This window comes from Bombus vancouverensis, chromosome 1 (genome assembly GCF_051014615.1).
Source record: "Bombus vancouverensis nearcticus chromosome 1, iyBomVanc1_principal, whole genome shotgun sequence".
NCBI lineage: Eukaryota > Metazoa > Arthropoda > Insecta > Hymenoptera > Apidae > Bombus > Bombus vancouverensis.
The window spans coordinates 5,858,855-5,876,658 of NC_134911.1; the positions used below are offsets into that span (position 1 = coordinate 5,858,855).

The window sequence follows — 17,804 nt, forward strand, 5'->3', positions numbered from 1 at the left end:
CCTAGATTTTATTGTTCCTGCCAACATTTTGTGTTTAGTAAATGAGTTTTTGCAAGCTTCCAAACAATTTCTTGCTTTCCCTGAAAAATTTGTATTCAATAATTCAATTTAATTGCATATGTATTCGATAGCTAAAGAACCGATCAATCTGCTATTATTAAAAAAACAAACGCAACAAGATACTCACTTCCCTTTCGGGTCAACAATTTTCGAACTGTTTCGTAAAATTGACAATTTTTATCGATCTTTCAGTTCCAGTATCGAACAGAGTCGTTCAACGAATAAAGTTAATATCCCGTCTCTGAATTCCATTTCTATCCACGCGAAGAGAAGAAGAGAAATCAGCATATACAATGTTTCGTTAATGAATTCAGAAGATTACGCGTACGCAACAGAAACAATGCGTAAGATAGGAAGATCGGTGCGGTATTCGAAGCGAGTGCGCGGAATCGCGTACGTTTCCTTCGAGCCAGCGAAATTCATCAAATGCACGTGATTCAGCACAAATTAACGCGAATTAGACTCCGATACAGAGGATACTAGGTCGATGCGACGCAGCCGCTGACGTTCTGCGATTCGGCAAGTTTATATTTCTAGTAGCGGAATCGCGCGCTTATATGTATGCATTTCACCATTGCCAGATCACAAGTGCATCGCGTTGTTTGTATGCAACCGGCCTTACCATTCCAGCTAACTGTGTTACAGCTGAAACTCGTACGACGCTGCGCAGAATGTTGGATCAGCATTGGACAGCGCTGTGCACAACACTAGTTTACATCTGCTACGATGTTGGCGATTTTGATCTTGATTTCGTCAGACCATTGCATATTACGTAACTAGCGTCGTTTATGATTCTGAAGGAATCTGAAGTTAATTAACTTTTGGAAAACTTAATTTTAAATACTCGGCTTGAGACGACGTCTCTCATTCGCGATTGAAATTTTTGGCTAAAAAACGCAGCTAGGAAATAAAGCGTAATTTTTATGGACAAATCAATGAATACATTTTCTAGGGTATACGACTTACAGGTATTAGCATACTCATGGAAAACGAGATACATTCGAAGAGTTATTAGAAATTTATCAAAGCTTTTATTGAAAGCTTTACGATAATTGTTTGATTTAGAACTGTGGACTACGAAGAGATAAAAGAGTTTATAGTAAGAATTTCATTAGGAATAAAAATAAACTTTTTCTTTTCTTGGCTGTGCGTCTTTTTCTCAATCGCTGTTCCAACTAATTTTTCAACCTGTGTTACTACCAGAACATGGATTTTTATGCATTTATAAAAAATTAAAAAATGCAGAAATATACAAATTGCGCATAATGTACAAAAATATTGCTAGCGATCGTCATAGGATTTGGTAAATGAGATAAATTTCAATTTAGGATCTATTTCTTTAAAATTATGTTGTTCAGGTCGTGTAAGGTATATTGAAAATGGAAAGAGAAATGCAAAATTATTTGGGGAAGAGAGAAACAGATGTATTCTTATTCTCGTATCAGTGTCATGGAATTCTATAAGGATCACTTTTCGAGATGACTTATGGCCTTAGTAAACGTCAATCGATACTTTAAGAGGCCATAAGAAATCTTTATGCCTCAATCTATGTAACATTACTCTAACCATAATGAAATCTAGGCTCGTGTCTACACATTCCACCCTTTCAACGTCAACAATATCATAAAAGATATTAAATTACAACAAGCTCTCCTTTATTAGATCACGTGTCACCGGAACGTTCTGTTATCTTCTCTTGGCTGAACGTTTCGTTATTCGAATAGGATATTTTCTACTAGAATATTATAAGTAAGCACACACACGCACAATTGATTTCACTTCATTTTCTTTTATTTTTAATTTAATTTTCTTCATTTTCTTTTATTTTTAATTTAATTTTCTTTTAATTTTAAACAATTATGTTGTTTGTTACCCGTAGGCTGATATCAAATATTATTCCACAAAATTTGCAACATTCATATAACGTAGTCTACGTATAATTGTAATTATATTACAATCGATCTATCTAGTAAAGAGTGCATTCGTATTTAAAGTCATTTAACAAGACATTTCAAAGAACCATCAAGAAGCAGATTAATTCAATAATCTGACGATGAAGGTGTCACAGAGTCATAAATTAGCGATAGAAAAGCCAAGGGGATCTAACGAACACCCCGCAGGCCATCGAAACAACAACGTAGAGAGTGTTCCAGTATTAGAAAACAGTAACAGCAAGGCCATCTCTGACCTGTGCCCCGGCGACACCCTCGGCGACACTCCCTTCATAGGAGCCAAATCCATAATATATAAATCTTCCTAAAATCAGCTCTTCACATTCTCTGTTGTAACACTCTGAACCGTCCTTTGTTGGATTCATACAATAAATTTTACTACTACATCTAAAGTTCAATTCTTTACCTTATTTGTGAAACGTTCAAACTGCGACGCGAGGAAATCACCGGTGATGTATCAATTTCGTGATTTCTTGTGTCTCCTACGTGACAAAAGCGTACTGGTTTATTAAGATCATTACGAGATCCAAAAGAAATATAATATCGTAGAATTAACACAAGAACTATCGATTTTTAATATTTACTTAAATATATTGCGATTTACAGCAGTATGACAAAGAGGGATAAGTATAAACTATATCTACTATATGGTAGATATTACTATATGATATAATACTATATGATAGATATTAAATTCCATTTGACATTTAACTAGGACGTGGAAGAAGATTATACAGCGTAAATTATAAAAGTTGGTGCCAAACTTTAGCTATCATCAAAACAAGCAAAAAGATCTTAATAAATGTGGGTTGGAAAACCACTAGTTTCGGAGTTACGAGATGTTTTTGTTACTAGGACATTACCTCTGTAACACATGTTCGATATGTCCTCGTTCATTTCAACACAGATCGGCTCGTTTTCTCATAAAAGCACGCACATGTTGAAAGGTCTCCTTTATTTCTCTTACCTTTTGGCAACAATTTTCGATTCGTTGTATAAACTCATTTAACGAAGCAACTGCTTTAATATACGCTACTTTTATACACTGAACATCTCTCAACTCCGAAACTAACGGTTTTTCAACCTATGTTTATTGATCAATTAACTGGGAAACTTAGTTTTAGAAATTAGTTTAGTTTAGGCAGTAAATGAAATCAAGCGATAACGAGTATACACGTCAAAAGCAGGGCAAATACTGCTATTACAAATTTCATAACAAAATTAAAGCAAAACGGTTGATGGCTTACATTTTTATTCGAAAGAATTACCGATTCATTGTCGATAAAATTATTGTTACATGAAATTTCAGAATTGCAACGAAATAATAAGAAATTCAGTTGGCCTTTTCAATATGGTATTTTTCGAAACAGAATACCGCACGAAGTGGCACTTTATATGTCGTGGCTTCTTACGAATTCCATTTCTTGAACAGACAGCAAATCTTCGAAATGCATTTACTTTTGATGATACAGCTGGTATAAAATTAGAGAAATTCTTTCCGATGAAACGTGTAGGTTTTGCAACTGAGCTCGTAATTGGTCGACTAACTTTCGAAGTTTCTGTTTGTTGAATTGCATACTCCTCAAAAATTTGTTCAACACATTCCATCAAAAAATTTAATCGACTTTCCTGTTTTTTTCTTTTTATATAATACGTATTCTATACGGTTCAAGTACACAACGTCTATAAGATAGAGAAATATTTTCTTATAGTATTTCTATTACAATATACAATATACAATTCGGGAATACCGACTGAGTTTGAAAAAAGAAATACATTATACAGGAAATAACCAATGTACCGAAGAAAATAATCTAATTTTTCTTCATAAAGCAATAAAAAATAAATAGACAATAAAGAGGCAATAAGAGCAATATAAAGTAAACACACCATTAAATGACACTTTTATTTCTCCTAACTAGAATTTGGACTTTTTATAGTAAATGGTAATTTTTTATTTTACGCGACAAGTATACGTGTCAAACGCACAGAAAAATAATTTTTCTTCAAACGCGATTAACTGGTTAACACTTTTCTGTTCGTTTTGGTGAGTACTACAATATCAGAGCTGTTGAAGTTTGACACTAAGTTTTACAGACACCCTGTATGTCATGAATTTCTCATAAACATTAAGATGTCTTGACTTAGACCGCTATAATTTTTGGTCTACTAAATACAGCACTTAAACACTTTCTTTTATCACGCATGAGATTCTTTTGTTGGAAGAATTTCACGCGCATATTTGCTGCAATAACGGTCGTTTACCGCGCCCTACGACATATTTTGTAATTTTTTCGTATATTGCAGAGTCAAATAGCGTTGACAACACGTGTTTTCATCAGAGCAATGCGAAAAACGCAGCCACGTGGAAAGAATGCGAGGAGAAATCACCCAAGTTGCACGATATTGGGAGAGTTCCCAGCACAATACCGTTTAACAAGTTCGGTTTATCCGTCCGGAGGAAACTTTTGTACACTTAATTTTCGTAGCCAGTGCCTTAAAGACAGAAAACTTTAAATTGGAGAAAAATAGTGGTCCCGCGCGTTCCTTCCTAGGGATATATTGCTATTGTGTCGGAGCTAGAAAAGTTTTCCGATACGAACAGGACAACGTTTGCAAATTGAAGTTTAATAACTTCGAAAAGATACCGATAAACAAACCAGCCAACTTAGTTGAACCTTCGTTCCTCTATTTGTTAATTATTGCATTGCATTCGCAATGATTACATTGACAACTGTTTGTTTCAAGGAACGGTTCAGTACGATAAATTCAACGTAAGCGATTCGAAGTCCTTTCACTATCAAATTATTTAATACCTTACATTTATTTGTAAATTATGTTATGTTTTAATTTCCTTCTTTAATTTGTATATCTATTACTGACGAATATTAGAGCGATGTATATGGGATATTGTTTTCCTGAAGTTACAATTGGACAAACCAATACCACCTATATTATATGTTTTCCCATTATCAATTATCAATTACAGCGAAGAAAAACAAATATGTTACGTGCATATTCGATATTAAGAAGATTTGTTAGAAAAATATCAAAATTCATCGTTATTATTTCATACGTATACACCAGTTTAACTTCTGCCATTCATATAAATATTTTGATATTTTTTCAATATATAAGGATATTTTATAATTTTGACGTAATAATTTTTAACTTATAACTTTCTGAACATGTATATGTTCATACTTCAGTAACGAGAGGCATATTTAATAATTATTGAAATTTTTTGCTTAAAAGTATACAAAGAATTGAATTTTTATTTATAAAATATGTCTGCAGAGGATCTCTCTTAAATACGAGAAACTGACAAAATTGAAGTTCTAGAAGGAAGCATAATGTGATAATAGTCACGTAATTGACGATAATCAAATTTGAAAATTCTATAAAATTGTAGCTTTCGTAACAAACGAATAAAAAATGTTATTAAGTCTAGTCAGAAGATTGAAATTGGAATTTCCACATACACGCAAACTAATTTCTTATGTCAAAGAAAATATTACTAGTAAAATCCATTGTTTTATTGCAGCTGCTATTAAGATATAATAATGAACTTTCAGAATCGGGAAAAAAATAATAATTTCTAGCACCAATGAGGTAATGTCATTTGAAACGAGCATATGAAAATTTCCTTCGAATATTTTAGATATCATCGATTTAGAGTGAAATATTAAAAGAAACGTTCTCCGTTTAATTTAGGGAATGCTTACAGTTGATACGATTTCTGTAATGTGCTCCAGGCTAACATTTCCGTAATACTATCCGAAATGCGCAGGAAATTCTGTAATATTCACGAGACACTTCACGAAATTCAGATTCTGGCGCAACTATTTCAATTTACAAATGCTATTATTCCATCAGTATTGTTATATCGTTCCTAGAAAGAGATGAAAATGGATGACTAATATGGAACTCCTGCGGACCTAATGCATCTATCATCTCATCCTTAAAACTCTAAACGTACGAACGATGACCATTAAAGTTTTCGTATATAAATCTCTTTGAAGGAATTATCGAATTATGTCGAAAGCAGTTTCTACATATATTTGTACGTGTTACAACATATTTATATTCATATGGTTTATAACGTACAAAAATAATTTTTTTTGTTTGTCTTTTTTAAAGTTTTAGATTCTATTATATTATAACGAAGATAACGAACTACGTATTGATTGGAAAGAGGATGCAACGCAAACGATAGAAACGAAATATAAGTTGTTCGTCACCACATACGTCTAGAAACGAAAACAACAATTATATTTATTTACTTTGAGATGTAATTTGAGATATCGCGCGAGATTTATCTCAATTCTACGATTTACAATTTTTCTGACAATAAATTTAGAAACTCTATTTACGATCTTTATATAGAAAAAAGGTACATAACTATGGCAGTGTGCAATATTTATAGACAAAGATTAACTGAAGAACTCCAAAAAAGTAAACTTTATTTCTCCAAGGAATATCGCTAAATTTTGCAAACTCATAGCGCAACCAAAGATATTCGACACGTATTTCTTTTGTCACAAAATACAAAATTCATTCATTGACACAATTCCATCGTCTCTAATAGTTCTCGAAGTATTCTAGCAGATACATTTTCTTCCGTCAATTTTAAAAGCCACGCTCATCCCTTGATTGTGATCGATTGCCGATAAAAAGGATACGTGTTGAGCATTTTTGACTGACCTACGAATATGCAAATCTTCGCCAAAATCAGTATGACAATTTCACGTATTGTCTCTTGTAGGTATAAGGATGATCAAAGTAAAAATGATAATCAGTAACCAAATATATTGACATATTCATGTAGTATCGGGGAGAAGGGCCTAAGAAACGTCGAGCTAACTATAGACAATGTCGCGAGAGCCGAGGCGCTGTCGGCTCCATCAATGCGTTATCGGGTCCTTCAAATAAATAGCTTCGCCGAAAAGACCTACGTGACCCTGGCTACGAGCGTCCGCGGAACACGTGTGCGGTGGGCCTAGCAAAAGACAAAAGAATGCTACAACGGCCAGAGAGTCAGTTGAGAAGCAGAGTGCGAGTTGAGCGGACACAGAATGTGAATCGACGTGCGACGATAATATAGTCGGTCCTTTTGTTCTTGAATATCGCTTATTAAACTAGAGTAAACTCTATTTATATTCCTTTTGTTATTGAATATCACTTATTAAAATACATTAAACTTTAAACCTACCATCATTACTTGTCCTTACCCTAAGAATCCATCAGTTACTACATTCATATACTTACAACTTTTTGAACAATTTTCAAGAAAAATTATTTCAATCAACAAAGATAAAAAAATTCCCGTAAAAAATAAATATTCTCTAACCCCGTTATTCTCCTCGGGTCTATATGACCCGAAATAAAAACTATATTTCGATAAATACTATTAAAATATAGATAGTGTTTAAGTACTTACTTTCAGTACTCGACATATCTGAGTCCTGCTATTTTTTCTGTATTCTATACTTTTAAGGACCAAAATATTTAAAAATTTAAAAGGAGATATCTGAAGGGTGAACAAGATTGCACTCTCCAATAATTCATATATGTTATTTAATAAATCAGAGTGATATTAAACTATGAAATCTGGTTACCAGGATCCAATAATTGTTAAATAAAAGTTGAACGTAGTTCACCTCCCTGACACCACAACAGCGTAATCAACAAAGTTAGAAAAACCAACCGCAAATCGTAACAAGAAACAGTAACCAAAAATCCAGAACTCGGATAAATATCGTTAGAGAGGGCCACTTGGTTGGACCAGTCAATTATTCAATTTCCAGCGCAGTTTTATGTTAGCCTAATCAGAAGAACGTCGCAGCGCCGCGTCGTCAGGTGAATGGCTAAAAAGAGGCATTTCTACGAGGGTTTGAATTTTTGATCAAATTAATTACGCGATCCCTGCCAGTGTAGCGGGCTTAAACCATGAAAGGATAAATTATTGACCATTTGCTCGCCGTAGTAGGTAAGGACCGAATGGACTAGAATTTCCCCGTCAACTTGAAACAGCGAATAAATCCTTGCATGGTCAGCCATGCACGACTGGTTCGTGTAACTTCTGGTCCGGACTTTTTGCCACGGCGTTTTGTCCGTCTTCCCCTTTTGCACGCGCTGAAAGACCAAAAGAATAAACCGTCGCTTCATCCGAGTCGTGCATACTTTATGTGGAAACAGGTGGAATTGAGGGTGAAACACGAATGAAGACTCTATTGACAGAGACTCGTTGACGACTCGTTGATCGGCTTCCATACGAATAAATACAGGCACATGTATGTATGTAAGTCACTTCATAAGTAATACGATCGTTTCTCGTATATTAAATGAAAAAGGAAAAAACGAATTATGTGTTGGTAATTAATCAATGATGAATTTGTCCTTATTTTTTTAACTCTTTAACCCTTTATCTTTTTCCATAAAGATAACTTTATGGAAACAGTACATGGAACAGTACATAAGTACTGTATATACAAATTTATGTACTAGATTATGTACTGTATACCATTTGTATAAAACTTCGATTGTAATAATTTTTGAGATCTCAAACTCAGTTTTCAAGTCACGTCATTTATGAGATGATCTAATATTTTAATACGTATTGGGTTGGCGACTAAGTGATTGCGGATTTTGTCAATACCACCTAATAACAAAATCCGCAATCACATAGTTGCCAACCCAATAGATGTTCAATGTCGCTCGAACGTTTCCAAATACTTGTTTTTAACATAATATGATTTAATTATACAATTAGAGGTAAAAATTATACGTTGACAAATCCTAAACGCTTTCTGTCTTATTATTTTTTATTAATGTAACGTGATGAAAGTGATTTAAAGATTAATAGATATATAATAGAGTGTTGGCATCTGATAAAGTAGAATAAGTTATGGCAAGATTTGTCAACAAAATTGGCAGCAAAACATCCCAGTAAAGACTATCTATTATAGTTTCTAAGATACAGATTACCTTACTGCGTTTAAGTTTAGACAATAATCAGACCGTGAATACATTTCAAATAAATCAAAATATACATATAAAATATAATATTAACCCTTTAGCAATCTTAATAAAGTAACAAAGAACTCGATATGAATTAGTAGTAGTAATTATTTCCTTATAGTTGAGATTTTTTCCATTTCTGTTATCCGATACAAGTAATACGTACTTTCAACTTTTTATAAATAGAAAATAGATATTAATAACTGTATGACGTAATGGCCTTTAAGATTAAGAAATTAAACTGTAAGATTAGGTTATGCTATAAAAAGATGAAGTTTATCGGAAAATTGGCGCCGGATTTTGCCTCCATTTACAATCGTATTTTGAAATTCCTGCAAATTCCACATTATTTAAAATAGCCTTGTTGAGTGAAGACAAACAACTTCTTGAAATTACAAGTAGTTCAATTATACATACGTATATATATGTGTGTGTGTGTGTTTTACCGCCGAAACAAAAAGTACAAAAGTGCAGTATAATATTGCTAGAGAAATTATTCGTTGTCAGAAATTTGATAAACAGATTGCTCTATTGGAAGGTGCATCTTAATTACATATCGCTTTTTATTGGGTTGCCAACTAAGTGATTGCGGATTTTGTCGTTACTACCCAATGACTCACTCACTTAGGTGCTAAACCAATATATAAGTGACAGATAAAAAGTTTGTAAAGGGGGAAGGTTTCGATTCTTTTCTAGAGAGGTTGTTAGATTGTTCAGATCTTTATAAAACTTTGCCATAGTAGTAATATTTCATTTTAATATTCGAAAGTTTGCATCTTCAAATTTATAAGAGTATTAATTGAACAGCAAATAACTGTTTGATTTCTAACGTTCTGATAACGAATATAGCTCTGTTTAGACGTTTGTGTTGCGAGCAACTCTCAAAAACAAAAATTTAGTAATTAAAAATTATTACTTGTCTTTTACCTTTTTAAATGTATTTCAGCAATGTTAAAATTAGACTGAGTTTAAATCGAGTGTTTTAGTATCGCGACAAATGTATAAAAGTATACGTGTTACATACATACGTAGAATTTGTGAATAATATTGCCTCATTTTGTAAATTGAAATTTAAGTAAATTACACATGGAACTCCTGTTTGTTACATTTGGAGTACAAGCCGTATTACTGCGCGTATGATTAAATGTTGTAACGGAAGGGGTTAAAGGCATTTCATGTAAGTATAGTTGATAACATCGATATATTTGCATGTTTCCTTGGTGTTATCGTACCTGACGTATAATAACATAGAAATAAAGTTTATTTTTAGGATAGACTGAAACTAGAAATTAGAAAGTCAAATCAGGCGTAAACATATGCGAAAATTCACACAATAAAATCGGATAATAATCACACTGACGACATATCAAATGTATGTAAATAGAACCGTATGAAATTTTTAAGAATATACAGAACAAGGAAACGAGGATAAATAATAAAGTAAATCAAAATTTTAATCTGGTCACATCTTTTTCACAAAACCATCCAACGAAACTTTAATATTTCATATTGACTTTATATTAATAAATATAACCTTTTTCACAGCATAAGGAAATTCGGTCCTGAAAAAATCCTAAACTCTCGTTTCTTTATAAATCACGGTTGACGATTCAAAGCCAGATTTTTTGGATAGACACGTAGTTTAAAAAGTGAACTGCATTTAAAGTCAACGATAAGAAAAATTCTCGATCGATTAAAAATGCTTAGATAAAATAGGATAAATTAAAAAAATGATAAAAATTAAAACAGTAACATAGTCGATGCATTTTGATTCTTGGATATTCTTATCCAAGTTGTACTTTGCCAGTATCAATTATTTAGGAGCCGATGAAATGTTTATAGTATATTAAATTAAAAAGTTTATTTTTAACCAAGAATCACGCATAGTAAGGAATAAAAATGGAAAAAAGATGGAAAACAGAGGGAATGTGAAATCGTATCGTATGCATCTATTAACGTAAAAAGCCCGGAGCGAGCTCTCTATACGAAAGAAGTTGAATTATTCATAAATGTTTCTGGTACGTAACGGCATCGATAAAAGGAGAGGAAAGCTGATAAAACAGAAAAGACGTCGACATTTTTCCCCTATTTTCATATCTTATCAACCGACAGTGCCCAACGTAGCTTTGAATACATTTCATCGACTTCGGCTAAGAAGACTGCAACGAGCTTCTGTAATTTGCAAGCTATTCGAATTTTATCATCCCTCCCTTACGCTTACTGCAAACCTTCGACTAGCTACTGAATATGTATATCGTCTATCTTTTCCACCCATTAGCCAATGCGTCTCTCGAAAATCAAACGATCTCCATGGAATCCCAACGACGAAAAAGTGATATTAACAATTTACATAGCTTAGAAGCATGACAATATTAAGGTCAGACAAGCTAAGTTCGAATATTAGTTTCGAAGCCTGATTTCATTAGACATTGTTTTGATTAAATAAGTAATTAATTTGTTTATTAATGTCGCATCAACCTCTAAGGATATTAGCATCACGTGACATAATTTACACGAGTGTCAAAATGTTTTACATTTTATTACAAAATTATTTTATTATTTATTATAAAAAGCTAATTGTATTATTAACACTAGAACTACCGATAATTAACACGACACTATTTCTACCAAAACCAGTCAAAATAACTGGTCTTTAAAAAATACGTAATAATAGAATATTTTTTTACAGAAGGATAATGGAATATTTTATTACTTTTTTACAGAAGGAATTCCATGTTGTTAGAATTTAATCTTGGAATTAGGATTAATATTCTGTGGAAGACACAATGTTTATGTTGAAATAATATAATGTGATATTTATTAAACAATTATTTCGAGAGTTATAAATGTGCGTTCTGCAATGTAGACAGTTGGCTAGTTATTCACAGACTGACTGCCTTAGTGACCTGTGGCGCTTGTAAAGATTTTGAACCCCCACTCTCTATAATGAGTGTGACCTGAGTAGATGTCTGTGTAACGTCACGTGCCATGGAACTTTCTAGCAGCTTCTCGATACAAAGCGCTACGCTGTCAAGGCGCGACACCGACGTGCCCAATGTTCCATCCATATCCTTATGTTTCTTCCGCCGAGTTCTCGGAAGAGCATGCACGCGCCAGCCGCCGCGGTACATCTAACGAACGTACGCTAGTAGGGATGGCGCTGGGCAACGAATGGAAGAATCTGTACGATCAAACACTCTATCCGCATGCGACTGATATCGTTGTATTCCAACACATGTCATATGGTACATTTTTGGTATTATTAATCCATCTAGGACCATGACCCCTAAACGAGGATTGACACATTTGTAGCATTGTAAAACCAGTCATTTTGACTGGTGTGGTATTTCTAGTGTTAACGATCTAGCGATTGATTCGAAATTTTCCTGATACCTGATATCATCATATTGTATAATACGCAGTAAAAATTGTAAAAACGTGTGGGAAGTTATACAAAACGAGGAAACTGGTTAATTGGAGTTCGATAAACAGATTGCAGGACCCTTTTACGCTAAGTACTAGTCATTTTTAATGGTATTGGTATAAATAGCCTTGATATAAAATTATTTTAAGTCTGAATACATAAAAAAGAAAATAAAATTCAGTATATTATTCTTTTAGTTATCGTTGCGAAAGTCATTACATCATTACGGAAAAAATATAACATGAAGTAGGAATTTTAAAATAAAATTCTAAAACTAGTCAATTTGACTGATGTGGTAGTTCTAGTGTTAAATAAAAACACGCTTATATTAGGTCTTAGAGTATAGCGAATTTTTCTTTGAACAGTCAATTAGTTTCTGCGTGTGTGCTGGTTTTATCAACGTTTCCCGAATATCAATACCAGTTGCATACCTCGAGTTATCCAATTGCGTAATAAATGTCGTAATTGGGATATTGCATTCTTCGCGTACTTTTAGTGATTTATCCGTTAGGCGTCCATGCGTTACGGTCTAATTAATTCTAAGTCTAGTCATTTGATCTTTTGTATTTATTTTATTGACTTGAATTTTATAATTAAAGTAACGAATTAGTTTGTGCATGTTCGAAGTTTTGGTTTCCCAAATGGAGTTGCATTGGAAATTAACAATTCTGTTCATATTGTTTTAATTAAATGATCCGTAATTATTACTAAACTGCGAATGTTCATGTAAACTTGTTTTTTTCTGGATATAATTAACCTTCGAATACATACAGTGCTTATCAACATACAAATACGTATTTGATTTACAGTTTATTATTACGATAAATTATACATTTCATGCACAGATGTATCGTACCTACATTTATTACTATAAACTATAATTCATGCTATTAAATATGAAGCATCGCCATTCTATATTTGCGTTATAATCTTTGCGTGCTAATCCAAAAATTTCACAGTTAATCGTAGCTATTACTTTCTCTTATATTTCAAATATGATTACAGTACACTAAAATGTGGTGAAAATTGTATACAGCTAACAAGGTGAACAATTTATTCTATTTCCACAAGAATTAATTTTCGATTTGTTCATACGCCCTACACATACACATATAGTCATCTGGTAACAAACTTTTTTTACAAATAAAAAAGATATAAAGCGAGAATACAAATTTTTAAAACTATTCTTTTATAACTTTATAACACATAAATTGGTAAATTGAAAGGAAGATGTTAAGAAATGGCCATTTTTAAAAAATGTCTGCAGGACATTTAAGAGCATCTCTCAAGTAACAAAGAATGTTCTTAGGGTTTATCCGAAATGTGATGGGAAAGTTGAGAAGAACGAGTGCAAAGATGAAAAAGTAGCAGCGGTTAGCCTTATCCGTACGTTACACTTAATCTTCGTTCTCTTCAAAATCTGATCCAGCTACAGAATAATTGTCCATCTGTATCGACGTATTGATTCTTCGGAAATTCCGCTGATAAATCACTCGAAGTTCGAAATCGAGTAGATCTGAAGTATCACCGGATTGTTGCTACGTGAGAACAATAGCCAACAACGATCTTGTGATACTTGGAATTTGTTCGATTCTGAACTTTCAATCGATTTACCAGCAGAATTTCTGAAAATTATTTTATAGATGGATCAGTATCTGAAGAAAATGAAGATTAAATGTAATCTGTAGGGAAATTTGACCGCTGCCACTTTTTCATTCTGGCACTCATTTTTTTCAGCATTCCCATCTCATCTCGGATAAATGCCAGTAACATTTTCTGTTCCTTGAGAGACATTGTTAAATGCGTGAATTTTTCGCTCGCAAGCAGATCCAAAAGTGGTCATTTTTTAACATCCTCCTTTCATAATGTACATGAGAAAATCATACATTTAAAAGTTGAGTACGTGAAAGATTTGTTTCCAGATGAAGATATTTTCATCCTTTAAAATTAGAAATCTCTCAATGTTACAGCTCACAGTAAAAAGTAAAAGTGAACACACGTGCTTTATTGAAACGGAATAATTTTCTTAAGACGACCAAACTACTTGATTTCTTTCAGAAGTTAGAGGAACTGGCTCGAACATGTGACAAACTTTTTGAAGAAAGTGAAATTTGTCGGAATCACGAAGAAACAAATAAATGTTACTTTTTTACAACATTTTTATCTGAGTCTGTAATGGAAATTAGGACAACGAATTGGTACCAGTGTTATGTACCTGTGTTCTGAAAATTTTATCGAAATCAATTAATGTTGCTACGAACTGCAAACGACTAAAAACGGATGAAAATTACAGTTTTCGCAACTTCCGGTCTAAAATCTAAAGATTATTATGTCTTTGGTCGCCTGTTTCCGTATCAACCGATTTCGACAAAACCCTCAGCATGTAGCCACATAATTGACATAGATCAGCAAAATGTGTTGGAGACAAAAATGTTGCAAAAACCAATTGCAATTCCTTCAACACTTTTCTCGCATATCACCTAGTAAACTAATCCTCGAAATTTCTCAGAACGAATCAAGCGATTGATTTTGATTGAATTTGAAAAAAAAGTTATTCTGTCTTGAAGGACGTGTTGTTCACTTTGGCTCGCTGTGAATATTATACTGGACATTTTGCTCTGAATATGGCGAATATTTGTCCATATTAATGCATTCTAAACCCTTCAACGCATTTAATATTCTCATAAATGCATAAATATCTGCGATTTAATTATGTCACAGTTCGTGCGAGACCAGCAAGTGTCCTAATGCTTATGAATGAAGGTAGTTCACAGGGAAAGTTTATCGCATAGATCATCTGGTTAGTAGATATAAATCTTTCCTCGCAGAGCATCGATCAAGCCCGGGACAGAATTTATATCCTAACGATTACACGTGAAGGCGCAAGCTGGACGAATTTATTCTTCGGTTCCCCTGGCTCAAAAATATGCCTCTGAAGCATTTTTCAGGAGAAGTGACATAAGTTAGCAATGAAGTCGGTCATTTTTTCCACTTTAATTAATAATCAACGTTAACTTTTTGACACAGGTAATTCCTCAAATTTTTTATATCTTTTATATCCAAATTAGAGACTCTGGCATCTTCTGCGTTCTTATTGCATTATATTTGTCGCATAAATCAAACTTTTTTTTAATACGAATTACAAATTACTTCTTTTAAGCACCTTGCAATAATACAATTGGACGAAATATGCACTACTTTGTTCAATAATCTTCTAGCGTGTACAAACTGGTGATATTATTCTATCAGTGTACAATTTCTGTTGTTTCTGAGTAAAAACGTGACCTCGGAAAGGTTAAAGCTTGACCGATAAAACAATATTTACATATTTACTCAATTATTCAATATTTCTTTGATAAGTGAAGAAATTTTTAAATACGAGTGTATAGTAAGTTCCTTCATTCTTATGCATTTAGTTTTACTATTATGGAATCTTCAAATGCTAAATATTCTAAATTTAAATGGTTTATACGAAGCATCATCATTTGTTGCAAATGCAATATATATGTTTATTCTGCGTTATTCTTATAATTGGACTCTTTAGAAAATCGAACGCGCTATTCTAATAATCGAATTTTTCAAATAACCGAATAACTTCATTTTCAGGTCAGAGTAGATCATTTACTTCGAATTATTTCATAAACATAATCATTAAAATGAAAACACACGTAATAATGCCTTTCAACTTTTCTCACAACGACATCATGCTCTAGTCTCTTATTAATTAATGTTCCGATACGCTCGATAATAATTAATATTTTCATAATTGAAGTTGCTCTGTGCACCTAAACTACTGCCTTAACTATTGTGTTCATTTCATGAAAGCAGAAATGGATGAAGCATAATTTTTTCTATCAGTCATTTCTATATTTCACACTAATACCCATCTAAAGCACATTAACGTTGAGAGTGCACATAGCACATGCTACACGGCGACTACATTAAATTTATCTACACAGATAAAGTTTAAATCCAAATTTGTACCAAAGAAAATATAAAATTCCCGCAGTATTGTTCTTTAAAAAAAGTATTCGATATTTACATAATAATTCGTGTGAAACTGTGACATAACTACGCCAAAAAAAAAAAAAAACAGTTATCATAATAATTAAATGAACTTTTGTCAGCCAAGTTCATTTAACGACGAAATTAAGAAACTTCCGACAGGGTTGGTTATTAACCAAGTAATTAGCTAAATTAGCCGGCTGATGTTATGCTTCTACAATCAGCCTTCTATTGAGAATATGTAGATTTAGATCTCCTGAATTGCAGAACTAATTTCCTAATTAAAGACTGTGAGTTTCAGAAATAGAAAACTAAGAAATCCCAGACATTGCGAAATTAGCTTAAACGTGAATTGGTTTTGATTTATGGTGAATAATATCGTTGAAAGCGTTTGTATAAAATATTCGCAAGAAAAATTATGAAGTAAAATACTAGGCATAGAACAGATACGGATAATAAGACAAATATATATACGCGCACAACACGCTTTACATTTCTATTAATAATATATAATATATGTATAATATATTATATAGGATATATAATATATGTATAATATACGATAATAAATTAGCATGTTAAAAAATATTTATAATCTTGCTGGTTTTGAAAAGAATGGAACAACATAATTAACAGAGAATCAAAGCATAATTATAACACGAGTAGGAAATTCAACATAAACTAATTATTTCAATTAATTGAATTAATTAATTTAAGTGCATAATATACGTACATTAATTTATTATCTATCTTTTGACGATGCAAAATTATTTAATAACTTATAAACAACGTGAAAGTTTCCTATTATAATTTAAAATATATTTGTTTCCTCTAGAATAATTTTGAACCAGTCTATTAATTACATAATTTTATAGTGATTTTTATCTTAATAAATAAGTTTCAATTCATCATATTTCACATTGCATACATCTTTAAAAATGTAAAAATAACTTAATTTCGACTACGCTACCGCTTCTAAATATATTTACAAAATTGAAAATTTTCAATCGTATGAAAAATATCTTGTTAAACAGACCTTTCACTCCTTTTTTAACAACAAAGAGACTAAGAATTTTGAGCGCTATTCAATGAAAATCTACATCCAAAACAAATAAGTAGAATGAATGAACATCCCAGTCTTTTTGCCACTATCATGCAAAGATTATCATATAGAAACAAAAATAAAGTAATTCGTATCGGACCGTATAAAGCACACAAGATCAATCCCCAAAACATCTCAAAGTGCAAATCCAAACGTAAATATGAAAAAACGCAGCCTCTTCGCATCTCCAAATATCCAACGATAACACGTTTTGGCAACAAGTTCCTCCAGACAGCAATAT

The 17,804-nt window shown here is 32.5% G+C and overlaps 1 protein-coding gene across 3 annotated transcripts in view; it reads right to left on the reverse strand.

Moving 5' to 3' along the window:
* LOC117160626 (uncharacterized) overlaps positions 1-17,804 on the reverse strand; it is a 166,581-nt gene that overhangs the window by 93,596 nt on the left and 55,181 nt on the right. The gene's annotated exons all lie outside the window — the stretch shown is intronic.